At 39.7% G+C, this 15,195-nt stretch overlaps 1 protein-coding gene across 2 annotated transcripts in view; it reads left to right on the top strand.

The window, feature by feature from the left end:
- The first annotated feature begins 481 nt into the window (after positions 1-481).
- The window catches only part of LOC105025714 (carbohydrate sulfotransferase 8), a 254,513-nt gene continuing 239,799 nt past the window's right edge, over positions 482-15,195 (top strand). The window contains exons 1-2 of one of the 2 annotated variants that reach the window (XM_020052047.3): positions 482-674; positions 761-1,198. The gene's annotated coding sequence lies outside the window, so the exon portion shown is untranslated. Of the gene's footprint in view, positions 1,199-15,195 lie in introns of both variants that reach the window. The other variant, XM_013136969.4, reaches the window with a different exon arrangement.

A 15,195-nucleotide genomic window follows, 5' to 3' on the forward strand; every position in this document is an offset into this window, starting at 1 on the left:
ATACCTGCCCAGGCTGAGGTCTATGATGGACACCTACAGACGACGTAATCACATTTTGAGAAAAGCTGGATTTGGCTCTCTCTTACTAGATCCATCTAATCTCGGTTAATACAGAACGAAAGATTAACGTAATTTTTTCAGATGCACATTGTAAGTCCACGAAATATTAAGAACATTTGATAACTTGTATTACCATTTTGTATGATTATTCTACGTGTGCTACCGGATTGATTCTGGTTGATGTCTCTTATTCATTCCATATTTTAATTTGATTGTTAAAACCATTTAGAAATAGTTAAATTGAATGGTGCTTCAATTCAGGAAATTGCCGAATAAAAGATAATTGGGAAAATCACTAAGAGTGCATAGACAAAGAGTGTATGTAGTCTAATAAAATAAAAAAAATATGCAGAACTTCTTACTCGTTGGAAGCCTATAAAGTGCAAGACACACAAATCCACCTTTTAACGAAGCGCGAAAGCTGCAGTTATCGTCACCGGCCGACACCTTGATCTCAAACGCTATTGCCACATCTCCAGTTAAACTTAGGTTTGTCCCTGGCATTGAGAGGCATCGACTCGTGTTGAGGTCAGACAGAAACAACCGCTCCCAGTTACTGAGCTCGTGCTGTGATACCGCGCGCACTGACTCAGCGATGTAGCATGTGTAGTCTGGTAATATTCATATTTTTGTCAATCGGTTAAATTACTACTCAGAACATTTGCGTTAAAAACTCAATGTAGTTAACTCTGTGTTTTAGACTATATTTTTCTAGTGTTGCAACGGTTGCCTGGAAGCAAGAGAAGAGCAAAGCACTTCTCCTTGGAGACTTCCCGGGATGCAAGACTCAAGCGCGAGACACAAGAGTGAAGCGCAATACTGCTGTCTGATTGGCGAATAGTCCATCGCTATATCTTTCACATGTGAGTTCTAGGCTTCTCGACGGAACCCTAGCCAGGTCTTTTGAAACCAGGACAAGACCACGATATCTTAACTTGTAGAGATAGTAGATTAACATTTGTCACGGGTTTTTTTTCGGGAAAGGCTTGTGATTTTCGAAAGATACGGTGGCCCTTTCCGTGGTGCTGAAGATAGAAGGACTCTTATCTTGGCGGATCTACGGCTGAGGAGATATCGTACGCGAGCCTTCACTTTCTGCTCCTTAATCAGCTTTATGATTTCAGATACCTTCGCTAAGGTAAGTTTAACATATCTAGATACTGCACCAAATAGTTTTTTTCTTTATGCAAGTTACTTGGTAAAACATAACTGTCTCTTATTGTAGACATGGTTTAATCTCACCTGCATTGTGTCAAGTTGTCTTGATTGACGCAGAACCACCTTACACATCCTGTTGACTCTTCGTGTTGTCACATTGTGTGGTACATGTGACAATTGGGCTAAAAGTATAAAAAGAAGAGAAAGTGTTTCTTCTGCCACAGTCGATCTATGTCTCAGCCTACTTTTGTGAGAAACTTTTTCTTATACATTTTCTTTGCCATAAAAATCCAACTGCGATTTACATGTTTCATTAACACATTTTATAGGTGATTTATAAACCCACAACTGTGCAACTAGTACAGTGGATGGATGTCAGTTGGTAAAAATGTATAACGTTCTACCCTGTGGTATCTATCATACAGCACCACCTATTGATATTGTGCCTCCCCAAAATGTGCAGTTGTCAAGAAGATAGTATACTTTTGCTCCGATTTGCCGTAGTTTTCTTCCCCTAAAGTTTGAACATAATGTGCTGTTTATGTTTTTCTCTCTGCCATGCCGAGGTCTCCTTGCAGACAACTTTCATATCATGCATACGTTCTCAGTGGATTGCCTCAAACTGTGATTATTCTAATTATTGGGAAAGTGCCCTATTATTCATACCGGGATTCACAAGTCTCAGGTTGGGTTACAATAGTATTGGGAGACTGATTGCAAAAATGTAGCATTATATAATTTTTTTAGGTTTGGAACATGGGAAAGTACATTTGTTAATTCTCTACCAACTCACAGTCAAATAATGTTTGATGACCTGTCCTGTGTTTCTGATTGTGGCCAAAGTATAAATAAGAGAACCCAAAACACATCTTAAACCTTTTCAAATTGATGGATTTAAAAATGCTTGCTATTTCCCCATGTAGATTATGATGCAATTTTAATGAACTGGCCTATTGCATTAATATATTTAATGTTTGGTATACACACCTTTCTGTTGTTTGGGTATGCATATCACTATTTCAACAAAGCGGAGCTGTTTTAATATACTGAATTACCATTTTTCTGAAGGAAAACTATAATTAATTTGGTAATGAATTATAGTTCATATTTTATGGACATTTTGAAACCTCTTCATTATTTTATTTTCCTTTTTATTTCCATAGAATCATAGCCATTGGAAAGATCAAAGCTTCTAAAAAAAATTATAACCATGTGTAAATTGCAGAATATTTTTTAACTTCCAAAAACGCCTATTGAGTGAACAGTAGCCTAAATAGAATGTAAAACTACAGAAAGTGACAGCATCAATGGATGAGTCAGTTAAACTGGTGTTGGAAATTGGACAGCTTTTTTGAGGTTTCCTTTTCATACTGTACAATATGTCTCTCCACACAACTCATGATCATTGGTATGGTACTGACAGGATCTGGCTTACATTTCATGTTGTTAACATACATTTATAATGGGCACATTTTTCCCCGATCCTATTGAGAAAAAATATCCCCATGTGTGCAACTTCTGCCAGATTAGTCTGGTTCCTGCATTTTAATTTTAATATCTTTATTTCAATATGGCAACATGACACATCCTTCTACAGTATTGCTATGATAAATTCACTGACAGAGACCCTCCCCTATCAGACAATCACTGTGGGCATAGTAAGTAAGCTTGTTCATGGAACACAACATTATCCATAGCAATGGGGTCAACCCCACTCTTTCTCTTAGCTTAACACTTCTCCCCATTCCTTAATGAAAAGTAAACTTGGTAAAACTTGGTCTTAGCAGCTTTGTGAATAGATTTTAAAAGGATACTCTTAGCTAGGACCTTTTGTGCTGTTTTTGGAGTTCTCCTAGTGGTAAGATAAAATGTTTTGTGAATACGGCCCCAGCTTTCTATCGTTGACTTGTGAGTTGAAAGGCCTGTTTAGATAATGACGGTAAATGATGTATAGAACACTTCACAAGTGGCTGTATTTATATCTAGTTGATGAGAGTGTAATCAGTGTAGCTAGTCAGTGGCGTATGCTCTTGCTGTGACTCCTTGAAGTAGCTGTTTCCCTTGCTTTGTGACAATGCTTCATGGGGGACTGTGAATGTTGTTCATGGGGCCGCTTGCCTGACTGTGGAGGAACCAAGGCTGTTACTTTCGCAAGGATCAGGAGTCAATATGTTTACTGCAGTGCCAACTGAAATTTCTTTGACAGGCGTTGCAGTAAAAGATGAGGGTTAAATTATACTCTAAAACAGTATATATATTGTACCAGTCTAAAGTTTAGACGGGCCCCTACTCATTCAAGGTTATTTCTATATTTTAAAAATGTTCCCCATTGTAAAATAATAGTGAGGATATCAAATTAGATATCATATGAAATAAAACCTATTGAATCATGGGGTGACCAAAAACGGGTTAAACAAATCAAAATGCATTTATATTTTTGAACCTTCAAAAAGCGAGTTGTCAGCTGGAATGCTTTTCCAATTCTCTTGAAGAACTTCCCACATATGCTTAGCACTTGTTGGCTGATGTTCTTTCCCTCTGCGGTCTGACTCTTCCCAAACCAACTCAGTTGGGGTGAGGTCGGGTGATTGTCGAGTCATCTGCAGCAATATCACTGTCCTTCTTGGTCAAATAGCCCTTACACAGCCCGGAGGTGTGTTTTGTGTTATTGTCCTGTTGCAAAACAAATGATTGTCCCACTAAGTGCAAACCAAATGGGTTAGAATATTGCTGCAGAATTCGGGGATAGGCATGCCAGTTGAGTGTGCCTTGAATTCTAAATAAATCACAGATCGTGTCATCGGCAAAGCACTTCCTCATCATCACATCTCCTTATCCATGTTTCACATTGGCAACCACACATGTGGAGATCATCTGTTTACCCCCTCTTTGTCTCACAACGGCACAGTGGTTGGAACCAAATATCTCAAATGTGGACTCATCAGACCAAAGGACAGATTTATACTGTTCGGATGTCTGTTTCTTCCTTTTCTTGGCCCAAGCAAGTCTGTTCTTATTGGTGTCCTTCAGTAGTGGTTTTCTTTGTAGCAATTTGACAATGAAGGCCTGATTCATGCAGTCTCCTCTGAACAATTGATGTGGAGATAGGTCTGTTTCTTGAGCTCTGTGAAGCATTTATTTAAGCTGCAGTCTGAGGTGAAGTTAATTGCAGGTTGGTAACTTTAACTTTCCCTCCACAGCAAATGTAACTCGGAGTCTTCCTTTTCTGTGGCGGTCGTCATGAGAGCCAGTTTCATCATAGTGCGACTCCAATTGAAGAAATGTTCAGAATTCTTGAAATTTTCCTTATTGAGTGAAAGTAAAAGTTATGATGGACTGTCCTTTCCTTTGGCTTCTCTGAGATGTTCTTGCCAAAATATAGACTACGCTACAGACATTCTGATGGTCTTCTGTGTACCAACCTTACCCTTTCATAGCACAACTGATTGGCTCAAACGCATTATTCCTCAAATGAACTGTCAAGAAAGAACACCTGTTAATCAGTATGCATTCCAGGTGACCACCTCATGAAGCTGGTTGAGAGAATCCCAAGAATGTGCAAAGCAATCATCAAGGCAATTTCAAGAATCTACAATATGAAACGTACTTTGAGCAGTTTAACACTTCTTTTGGATGCTATATAATTCTGTATGTGTTATTTCATAGTTTTGATATCTTCACTATTATTCTACAATATGGAAAATAGTAAAACTAAAGAAGTACCCTTGAACGACTACTGTAGGTATGTCCAAACCCTTGACTCATGGTGTATATAAATCATAACACCCACACAATCAGACATTCAAGGGCCAAAGGAAGATCAAGGAAATACACAATAGAAATATATTTAGAGGTTATTTTCATTAACTTAACTCACATTTATGTATTAGTGATGATTTATTTGTAAAATTACAAAGACAGCGTAGGGGATTTTAATAGGCCTACAGCACTTTATCCTTCATAACAATGTGAGCAAGTGTGGCATACTGTGCTCCAGTTGCTCTCCCCTCCTTACATCCAAAAACAATTTATGTTTTTTTGCCCAAAAAAGAAGCTCTTGGTAATTGATGACGAAGGTCAGTGATTCATTCTTTGGTCAGTTAATGATTTTCTTCTACAAATCTATGAATTTATTTTGCTAGGCGCTCTGCTGAACACAATAGAAAAACCTCAGGGAAAAGAACATAGTTGTTGTCCATACTAGATCTTAAAATGTGCCACAGTCAGCATAGGCATGACATACTGAAAGATGTCATTTACAGATCAGTGGAATATTTCATTGACCTTAGTCATACATGCTACAATCATTTTCATGACTTTTCTAAGACTCCAGCTTTTGGACATCATTTTGTACATTTTGACACTAAAGTACTACTTTGAGTGAAAGCCATTCAGTGCGTATGCTAAGTATAGCAGTATATACACCAATCAGCTATAGCATTATGACCACCTGCCTAATATTGTGTAGTTCCCCCTTTTGCCGCCAAAACAACCCTGACCCGTCGAGGCATGGACTCTACTAGACCTCCATGAAAAGGGTGCCATGAAAGGGTGCAAATGGTCTGCAACAATGCTCAGGTAGGTGGTACGTGTCAAAGTCACATCACTTGAGGTAAAAGAAAATGTGATTCATCAGACCCGGCCACCTTCTTCCATTGCTCCATGGTCCAGTTCTGATGCTCACGTGCCCATTGTAGGCGCATTCGGCAGTGGACACGGGTCACCCTGCTACGTAGCCCCATACGCAACAAACTGCAATGCATTGTGTGTTCTGACAGTACAGCATCAGTACCAGCACTAACTCATTCAGCAATTTGAGCTACAGTAGCTCATCTGTTGGATCGGGCCACACGGGACAGCTTTCGCTTCCCACATGCATCAGTGAGCCTTGGCCGCCCATGTCCCTGTCGCCGGTTCACCACTCCTTGGACCACTTTTGATAGGTACTGACCACTGCAGACTGGGAACAGTCTGCAAAGACTGCAGTTTTGGAGATGCTCTCACCCAGTCGTCTAGCCAACACAATTTGGCCCTTGTCAAAGTCGCTCAGATCTTTACACATGCCCATTTTTCCTGCTTCTAACACATCAACTTTGAGGACAGAATGTTCACTTGCTGCATAATATATCCCACCCACTGACAGGTGCAATGGTAACGAGATTGTCAGTGTTATTCACTTCACTTGTCAATGGTCATAATGTTATGGCTGATCGGTGTATGTACTTATTATTAATATTGACTGTGGTATATCAAGTGAATAATTCCATGACAATAGACAAAGTCAAGGACAAATCTTGGAAGTGGTTGTCATGTCCATAGTGAGATCCAACTCATTTAGAGCATGGACACCGGTTCCATGTTATTGCCCTCCCCTGCATTCCTGATCACTGGCCCTATTTAAGTTCCTTCTTCCCTCTTATATTTTGTCAGTCATTGTTTTGGATTCATTTCCTTTTGGAACGTTGTTTTGTTGTTCTGTTTTCTTAGTTATTTTCATTAAAAGTCCTCCATGCTCCCTGCGCCTGTCCTGCCTCTTACCTGCAACGTTACAGTGGTATTTCTAAGTGTCAAATATTGAAAATATTGTTGTTTGAAATAATACATTGCAACTTTGTATACCACATTACATTTCGTTATTATATTGATTGAATTTGGAAGACAAAAACAAGAAATGCCATTTCACCTTGTGTAAAAAGTAAGACCCAAGGTCTTCTTAGAATGCTGTTGTTTCCGTCTTTGGCTAAACCTAATTTAATTTCTTACTGTCTCCTACATCAACTGGGAATAATTTTTGCCCACTCTTCTTTACAGTACTACTTCAACTGTGTAATGTTTCTGGGCTTTCCTTCACGCATGTTTCACCTTAAGTCCCCTTTCAGCATTTTGATAGGATTGAGATCTGGGCATTGACTCAGCCATTCCATAACCCTCAATTTCTTATTTTTGAGATGTTTTGTTGTAGATTTGCTTCTGTGTTTTACATCGTCCTGTTGCTAGATCCATGTTCAGCCTCAGCCTTTTCACAGATGGCCTCACATTCGCCTTAAGAATTCACTGCTACAATATGGAATTCATGGTTGATGGCAAGTTGGCCAGGCACTGCGACACCAAAGTGATTAAAAAATGACAGTCTCATTTTTTTTTTTCAACTATACCACCATTTACTTGAGACATTGTTTAGGTTTTCAATAATTATAGTCCAGATAGTGTCCAACTGCACAGGAAATTGTATAGATATTTTGAGTTTCTATTATACAATAAATAGTTGAATTAGCAATTAATTGACAACTATTTGACAAATTTGGCAATTAGAGGTGGGTGGCTTGAGCCTTGCTAATGTCAGGTCAGTCATGTCAAAATGTCCCCCAGCTCCTTTTCCCTGGTGCCAGAGAACACAGGTGCTGTTCAACTAGAGGTGGTGTCCATGTGACTGAATGGCTTCTGTCAGTGACCGGGGTCATTGGACACAGCTGAGCTTTGAGTACAAATTGTGCTTGAAGATGGTATGTTCTTACTGGGATCCGCGGTGCCTGGCAGTGGCCCAGTGGAGCTGGGACATTGCGCTCCAGATGGCTCTGCAGTGACCAACGGCTCTTAGGAACGGAGGAAGAGAGCTTTCCAAGCCCAGCTGGGAGCTAGGGATGCCGTACTGCCGGTGGGAATGTGAGAGTGGCTGTTTGTGTGTTATAGGAAGAGAGAAGGTGGGGGAAAGGGACAGGGAAATTGAAAGAGAGAGATTGTGTGCGTGTGTAGGCATGTGCATGTTTGTCGGAACCATTACTCATTCCACCTGTTACTGAATGTCAAGATGGGTGATAGAGATAATTCACTTACTTTGCCCTTTGGCTTCCAAGATGCTGAGTTTTTTATGCTATATGACTTTTAAATAATAAGACAAATCCATATATTTTAACAGTTAGCACAATGAGAATGTTTTAAATGCTTTGAGAGTCTATATGACTTTTAAATAATAAGACAAATCCATATATTTTAACAGTTAGCACAATGAGAATGTTTTAAATGCTTTGAGAGTTTTTGTGTCTGTTGCTCATGGACATGGCTGTCCAGAGCTAGGTGGCCCTGGCCTGAGGGAGAGGAGTTTTGATCACTCTTGAGTCTGATTGAGTGCAGTGGATTACTGCGTAGGCAGTGGTTTGTGTGACATCTACAAGGTCTCTCTTATAGAAGAGCCACCTGAGAACCCATGGTGGAGCTGGGGCTAGAACATGACGTCAAACACACTGTGGCTTTAAAGAAATAACCTTTCTTCGCCGTTTCCATTTGGCAGGCCACTAGAGACCAGAGCGGGAGAGGGAGAGAGAGAGAAAAGAAGCCTCCTCTATTCATTCCACCACATCTGCCCGTTGAAGGAATAAGAGCATGATCTGCACTCTGATCACAATGAATTATTCCTCACCTGGCTATAAATATGTGCTACCTTGAACACTGAGTCTCTTTCAGAGCAAGGAATCTGTGCACTTCATCACCAGGCAACACCCATATACTTGGTTGGGAGCAGAAGAATCAGAGAAACCAGTTGAGTTTATCTGACTAAGTAAACATGGGATTGTGAATTAGGCAAGAGCTTATAAAACAAATGAGCAAATGGGTTAATGATATTACTCAGAAAATAATAATTCTGCATTTAACAGAAATCAACCAGCCTTTATATAGTATAATGCAGTTCTGGGATTTGTAGTGGAAAGCTAAACCTTGAGCATGCACAAATAAAGCTAACAAGCTTTGATTGTCCAACTTGTTCTACTGTACAACTACTCCCAAGTCCCAGGTCTCTTGCAGATTTTAGTGAATGTTCTTCCAGTTGCATCCATTTTGCCTGTCTATCTTCACAAGCTTTCCAGGCACTCAGGCAGAAAAGCATCCCCATAGCATGATGCATAGCACCATGCTTCATGGTAGGAATGGTGTTCTCAGGATGATGTGCAAAAAATCTATTTTGGTGTCATCAGACTAAACAATCCTCTACTAAGTTTTAGTCTCCCACGTGTTTTAGTCTCCTTCTGGCAAACTTTAGCTGAAATGTAATGTTTCCTTTTTGACACTCTCCCTCAAAGGCCATTTTTGTGATGCACCCAGGCTATTGTTGCAGTATACACAGTAAAAAAACAGAGGACCCAAAGCTGAGCCCTAAGTTACACCTTAATGCAACAAATTCAGATTTGACCCCTTCAATCATAATAGCGTAAGTTCTACCACAAAGATAGTACTAAAGGGACAAGAAGCCATCAGCACTTAAAAGTGCAGTAGATAAAACATTTACATTGGAAATAATATGTCTGAAATTGTGACTCGGGTAGCGACAAAGCAGCCAATCCTGTTCCAGGCAATCTTTAGCCAATCGCCTTTGGTGAGGTGGGCCTTGGCTCTGTTTGTAAATGCACATACTGCCTGTGGATGGTATAAGTCTGTGATAATGAGTGAAGAAAAAAAAATTCTGACAGAAGCTACAATGGCAGATAGAGATGACAAAATGCCAATTCCTCCATTCCCTTAAACAGCATACATGAAGCGAAGAAAGATTTCGGTGAGTAGTGCTCTTGGGGGGAGATTGGCGGCGCTATTTCTCACACTTATCTCACAATTTATTGCACAAAGTTACCTACAACAGCTTTAATCCTGATGACATTAACTTACTGATCAAATGTGAATGATCAGTTATGTCAAAGGCCTTTAACGGGTCTATAAACAAGACAGCCCAATTCAGCATATCATCTAAGAATCTGGCTATATTATAAAGTAGTAGAACATGTGCAGCTTTCCATACTTTTGGAATAACTAAAGAGATTAGTTACATTCAAATATGTGCCAATGAGCCACCAATGAATGGTTTTGCACTTAAAAGGAAACCCAGTTTCAGTTTATTTGCCAACAGGAATTTTGGCAAAACATCCAAATAGATTTTTGGCATGGATGTGACATTTAATTGTAGTTTTGGAGACTTGGTGACCCCAAGATTCAACCAACTTAATTGTTGGTTTGCTCTCTGTCATATTTTTGGTCTAACATCTAGCAGATAAATCCTTCTAGAGATCATGTTGTAGAATTTATTTCTGCTAGTAATTTAAACAAAGGATTTTATCATACAATTCCTCATCATTCTTTAGGGGTAACTTAAGCAGGGGCTTTTTGCTTGTCTTGGACAATTAAAACTGGGTCTACCACAACATTCACTAATGAATCAATTGCACTTATTCTTGCACCTACATCCAATTATCAGCTCTAAACATGTCATTTTCTTCAACGCTTGCAGCTTGATCTATTTTTCTCTGCACACATGAAACCAACAGCTGTTGGTCGTAGGACTGAGGAGGACCATGTATAAGTCCTGTCCATGATTACATTGTAGAGCTCATTTTCACCAAAGCAATGATAAAATAATGACTCACTCAAAAAAATAGAATAATCAACTGCGTCTCTAGCCTAATGTGTATGCATATAGGCAGTCAATATACACTAACCTAAAGGATTATTAGGAACACCTGTTCAAATTCTCATTAATGCAATTATCTAATCAACCAATCACATGGCAGTTGCTTCAATGCATTTAGGGGTGTGGTCCTGATCAAGACAATCTCCTGAACTCCAAACTGAATGTCAGAATGGGAAAGAAAGGTGATTTAAGAATTTTGAAGCGTGGCATGGTTGTTGGTGCCAGACGGGCCGGTCTGAGTATTTCACAATCTGCTCAGTTACTGGGATTTTCACGCACAACCATTTCTAGGGTTTACAAAGAATGGTGTGAAAAGGGAAAAACATCCAGTATGCGGCAGTCCTGTGGACGAAAATGCCTTGTTGATGCTAGAGGCCGACTGATTCAAGCTGATAGAAGAGCAACTTTGACTTAAATAACCACTCGTTACAACCGAGGTATGCAGCAAAGCATTTGTGAAGCCCCAACACGCACAACCTTGAGGCGGATGGGCTACAACAGCAGGAGACCCCACCGGGTACCACTCATCTCCACTACAAATAGAAAAAAGAGGCTACAATTTGCACGAGCTCACCAAAATTGGACAGTTGAAGACTGGAAGAATGTTGCCTGGTCTGATGAGTCTCGATTTCTGTTGAGACATTCAGATGGTAGAGTCAGAATTTGGCGTAAACAGAATGAGAACATGGATCCATCATGCCTTGTTACCACTGTGCAGGCTGATGGTGGTGGTGTAATGGTGTGGGGGATGTTTTCTTGGCACACTTTAGGCCCCTTAGTGCCAATTGGGGATTGTTTAAATGCCACGGCCTACCTGAGCATTGTTTCTGACCATGTCCATCCCTTTATGACCACCATGTACCCGTCCTCTGATGGCTACTTCCAGCAGGATAATGCACCATGTCACAAAGCTCGAATCATTCCAAATTGGTTTCTTGAACATGACAATGAGTTCACTGTACTGAAATGCCCCCCACAGTCACCAGATCTCAACCCAATAGAGCATCTTTGGGATGTGGTGGAATGGGAGCTTCGTTCCCTGCATGTGCATCCCACAAATCTCCATCAACTGCAAGATGCTATCCTATCAATATGGGCCAACATTTCTAAAGAATGCTTTCAGCACCTTGTTGAATCAATGCCACGTAGAATTAAGGCAGTTCTGAAGGCGAAAGGGGGTCAAACACAATATTAGTATGGTGTTCCTAATAATCCTTTAGGTGAGTGTACTGTAGGAATGCAAAGGGTGCAAGATGTGTCCTCTTGGTTATATGCCATATCTTTGATGTGGTAGTATTTAGAACTGTCTATGAATTGCCAAGAGACTATTTTATATCCTACCTCCGTATGACTCTACCTGGCATAGAGGTCCTGGATGGCAAGGAGCTTGACACTTCTGATGAACTCAGCCAGTATTGAATACTTATCCACACCATCCTCGGAAGCTTCTTGCAATTGAGAGTGGTGCAGTTGATATGATGCTATAAGATGTGGTGAAGCAGCCTGTCACAATCCGCTATTGGTCCTCCATTAGTCGGTGCAAATTGCCTCACACCATACAGTATGGATGGCTAGGATGTTGGACGATTGTGGACATTTATCACTGCAGTCTAGTGTCTTGTGATAGGTCAGCCGCCTGAAAGCTCAATCCTGACAGTTGGCTGGAGCATGTGCTGTCCTCCTAGCAGTTATGTACCAGCAAATTATTCCTGGTTGAACAAGCAGTGTGATAACCCAAGCCCAAAAACATCCACTTAAGTGTATGGGAAGAATCAAAATGATTGGAAAGAAATGGTGAGAATTTCAAATGTATACTCATTTTTCTATCAAGATTAATTTCAAATTTTCTCCCTGATCATAGAAAATGAAGTCAGAGAAATAAAATACAAAGAAAGTAAGTATCAGTATAAAAGAAAGTAGAAATTAAGAAATGTTTCTTGGTACACACCAGTTGGCCAGGCTTAGACTGAAGAATAGTCAGCAATAGTTGCAAAGAAACACAACACAGTTCAAAAGTTAGAATACGAAGCCTGTAAGGAAATCTCCCTTAGTGGACAGTTACATTCCAGTCAGGTAGCCACCATGGAGTACTTAAGTATCAGAGACATGTGAATCTGTGAAAAATGAACATTTCAAGAAGTGAAGGTCAAGCTGTAATTTATAGCTTCTGAAAGGGCTGGGCATCCATTGTGCTTAACGTGTTACTTGGCCTTTTCAAAAAGTGATTGCATGAATTGTTCTGTGAGTAAAACTGGTTTAAGAACAAACAAAAATCTGTCATACCTCTTAACCACCCTCAGGGAATGGTTATTTTTTTTCTACCATGGAAACTACCAAAATCTTATTCCACACAATGGGGGAGATGTTTTGAAATAAAACGTAGAAGCCAATTCTGCGCTCTGCTAATATGTTCAGTCTCCCCAAAAAGTGTGTAAATTTCGTGTAACATCCAATACATTTCTTATTACATTTTTCTCCAACATGACAAAAATGAAGTCTATTTTATTCAGTTATAGTCTTCCTCCAAGCGATACAATCGAAACAAACATTAACTGTTTCATTTGTACATTTTACATGCAAGTATAAGATCCATAACGCAGGAATCATAGCCACCCCTTAGGAATGACTTCACATTAAGCCTTGAGTCAAAATATTGTTCTAAATTTTACCCTAGCACACTAGGGTACTTTAGTGCACTACTTTTTAACCAGAGCATGGAATAGGTTGCCATTTAGGAGATAGCCTATGCATCTCCCAGGAAGTGGATGTCCTTAATTGGTCCATCACCTTTAATGGGAAGAAAAGGTCACCTCTTAATTATTCATCTGGGATGTCAAACAATCCTCAGCTGCTGTTATTTAGAGGAGATCCATTGAATAATGGAGGGGGTGGATTTTCTTTCCTTTTCCAAAACCAGCCATACTCACGCTCGTTGGTTAAATGTTTTACTGCTGAGCGTTATGTTTATTCTAGAGCCCATTGTCATTTTTAAATTGACCCGACTTTCTGTGATACTTCTGGTGAAACTTGGGATGACATCTGACATGTTGTTCATGCAGTCCTAACATCTTTCTCACAATGGAGGAAATAACCTTCCTTGGAATGTTCATAGGTTCTTTCTTCTTCCGATGGATTCTAGTGCCTCCAAAGTGCTCCATGCAGAGAGAGAACGATAATGTATTAAAACAGTCGATTACTCCCCCACAATGAATCTTTACGGTTGTCTTCTCGCTCGCTGTATCTGTTATGGTAGACTACCTTTGTCAATTGCTCTTAAGCAGCTTTCTTAACATGTAAGCTGTGTTTATTGCAGCTGAAGAGGCAAAAGGAGATATTAATGCTATTAGTGCATTAAAGTGAAGAATGGTGTAATGTCGCTACCGTGGGAGGATTAGCTGGAATGAAGCAGAGAGGATTCAGACAAGTCTGGGGGTGAGTCGGTAAACATGTAGGAGAGAGAAGCAACGATAGAGCAAAAAAGAGAGTGAGGCACAGATGAAGAGAGAGGCATAAAGAAAACAAGAAAGGGTCAAAGAGAGGCAGTAGGAGAGAGGGAATGGTAAAGGGGATACAGAAAGAGAAATGACAGAAGGAGAGTGTTAGTGAATGCGGGAGTGAGTGAGTTATTTAGATAGAGGAGACAGACAGGGACAGGGAGAAAAAGCGAGAGAGAAGGAGATATATCTTCTCCAAACTGTTTTCTATGAATATTCATGTACATGTAGAGATCCTGTGGAGGCAGTAAAAGCATACTGATTGGAGAATGAAGACCTCTTTCCATCTCTACCATTGCAGCTTTAAAGGGGTACTGTAATTCTCAAAACCACCTATTTCTATGATTAACATTGTTAAATTACGCAAATATGTGAGAGCAATATACTGTAAGCATTTTGCATTTCACTTTTATTATTAGTTTGCAAGCCACATGAGAAACTTGATGTTGAAATATGTTAAGAGTCAAGTCTATTACCAAACCCGCAAACACTGATCTCTCTGGACAGGCTGGGTGGTTCTTTCATACCTCTGGCTAGTTAACCCTTGGGGGACTGAGGGGTTTCCCCCCCTTTCACTACTTTTACATTAGGCTATAAACAATATGTAATGTTTATGGACCATCATGAACTTGGCTTCAAATCATGCTAAATAACATCAACTAATGTAAACATGCATGAAAATGTACTTATAAAGGTAGTATTTGAGTGATTATGCACAATAAACTAATAATTTCATAAGCAAAATCAGATTTTTTCTATATACATCATTGAATTCTGACCACACCACAAAAGTCTTGATTCATTTTTCCAACACAAAGGTTTTCTGCAAACACTTTTCTTAAAAAATGTGCATTGTATCACAATAAATGTGAACAGAACAATTAAATAATTAACCTTTTGTGCAAACTGTCCAATATGCTTTTGACACCCATTCTTCTATTTATCATTGATTACCAGGTGACATCAGGTGATACCAGGCCACAAAGACCCATGTGGAACAGTTCTCCCATTCCAAATATGCAAAGCAGACAA

Source organism: Esox lucius, chromosome 2 (assembly GCF_011004845.1).
Source record: "Esox lucius isolate fEsoLuc1 chromosome 2, fEsoLuc1.pri, whole genome shotgun sequence".
NCBI classification, from domain to species: domain Eukaryota; kingdom Metazoa; phylum Chordata; class Actinopteri; order Esociformes; family Esocidae; genus Esox; species Esox lucius.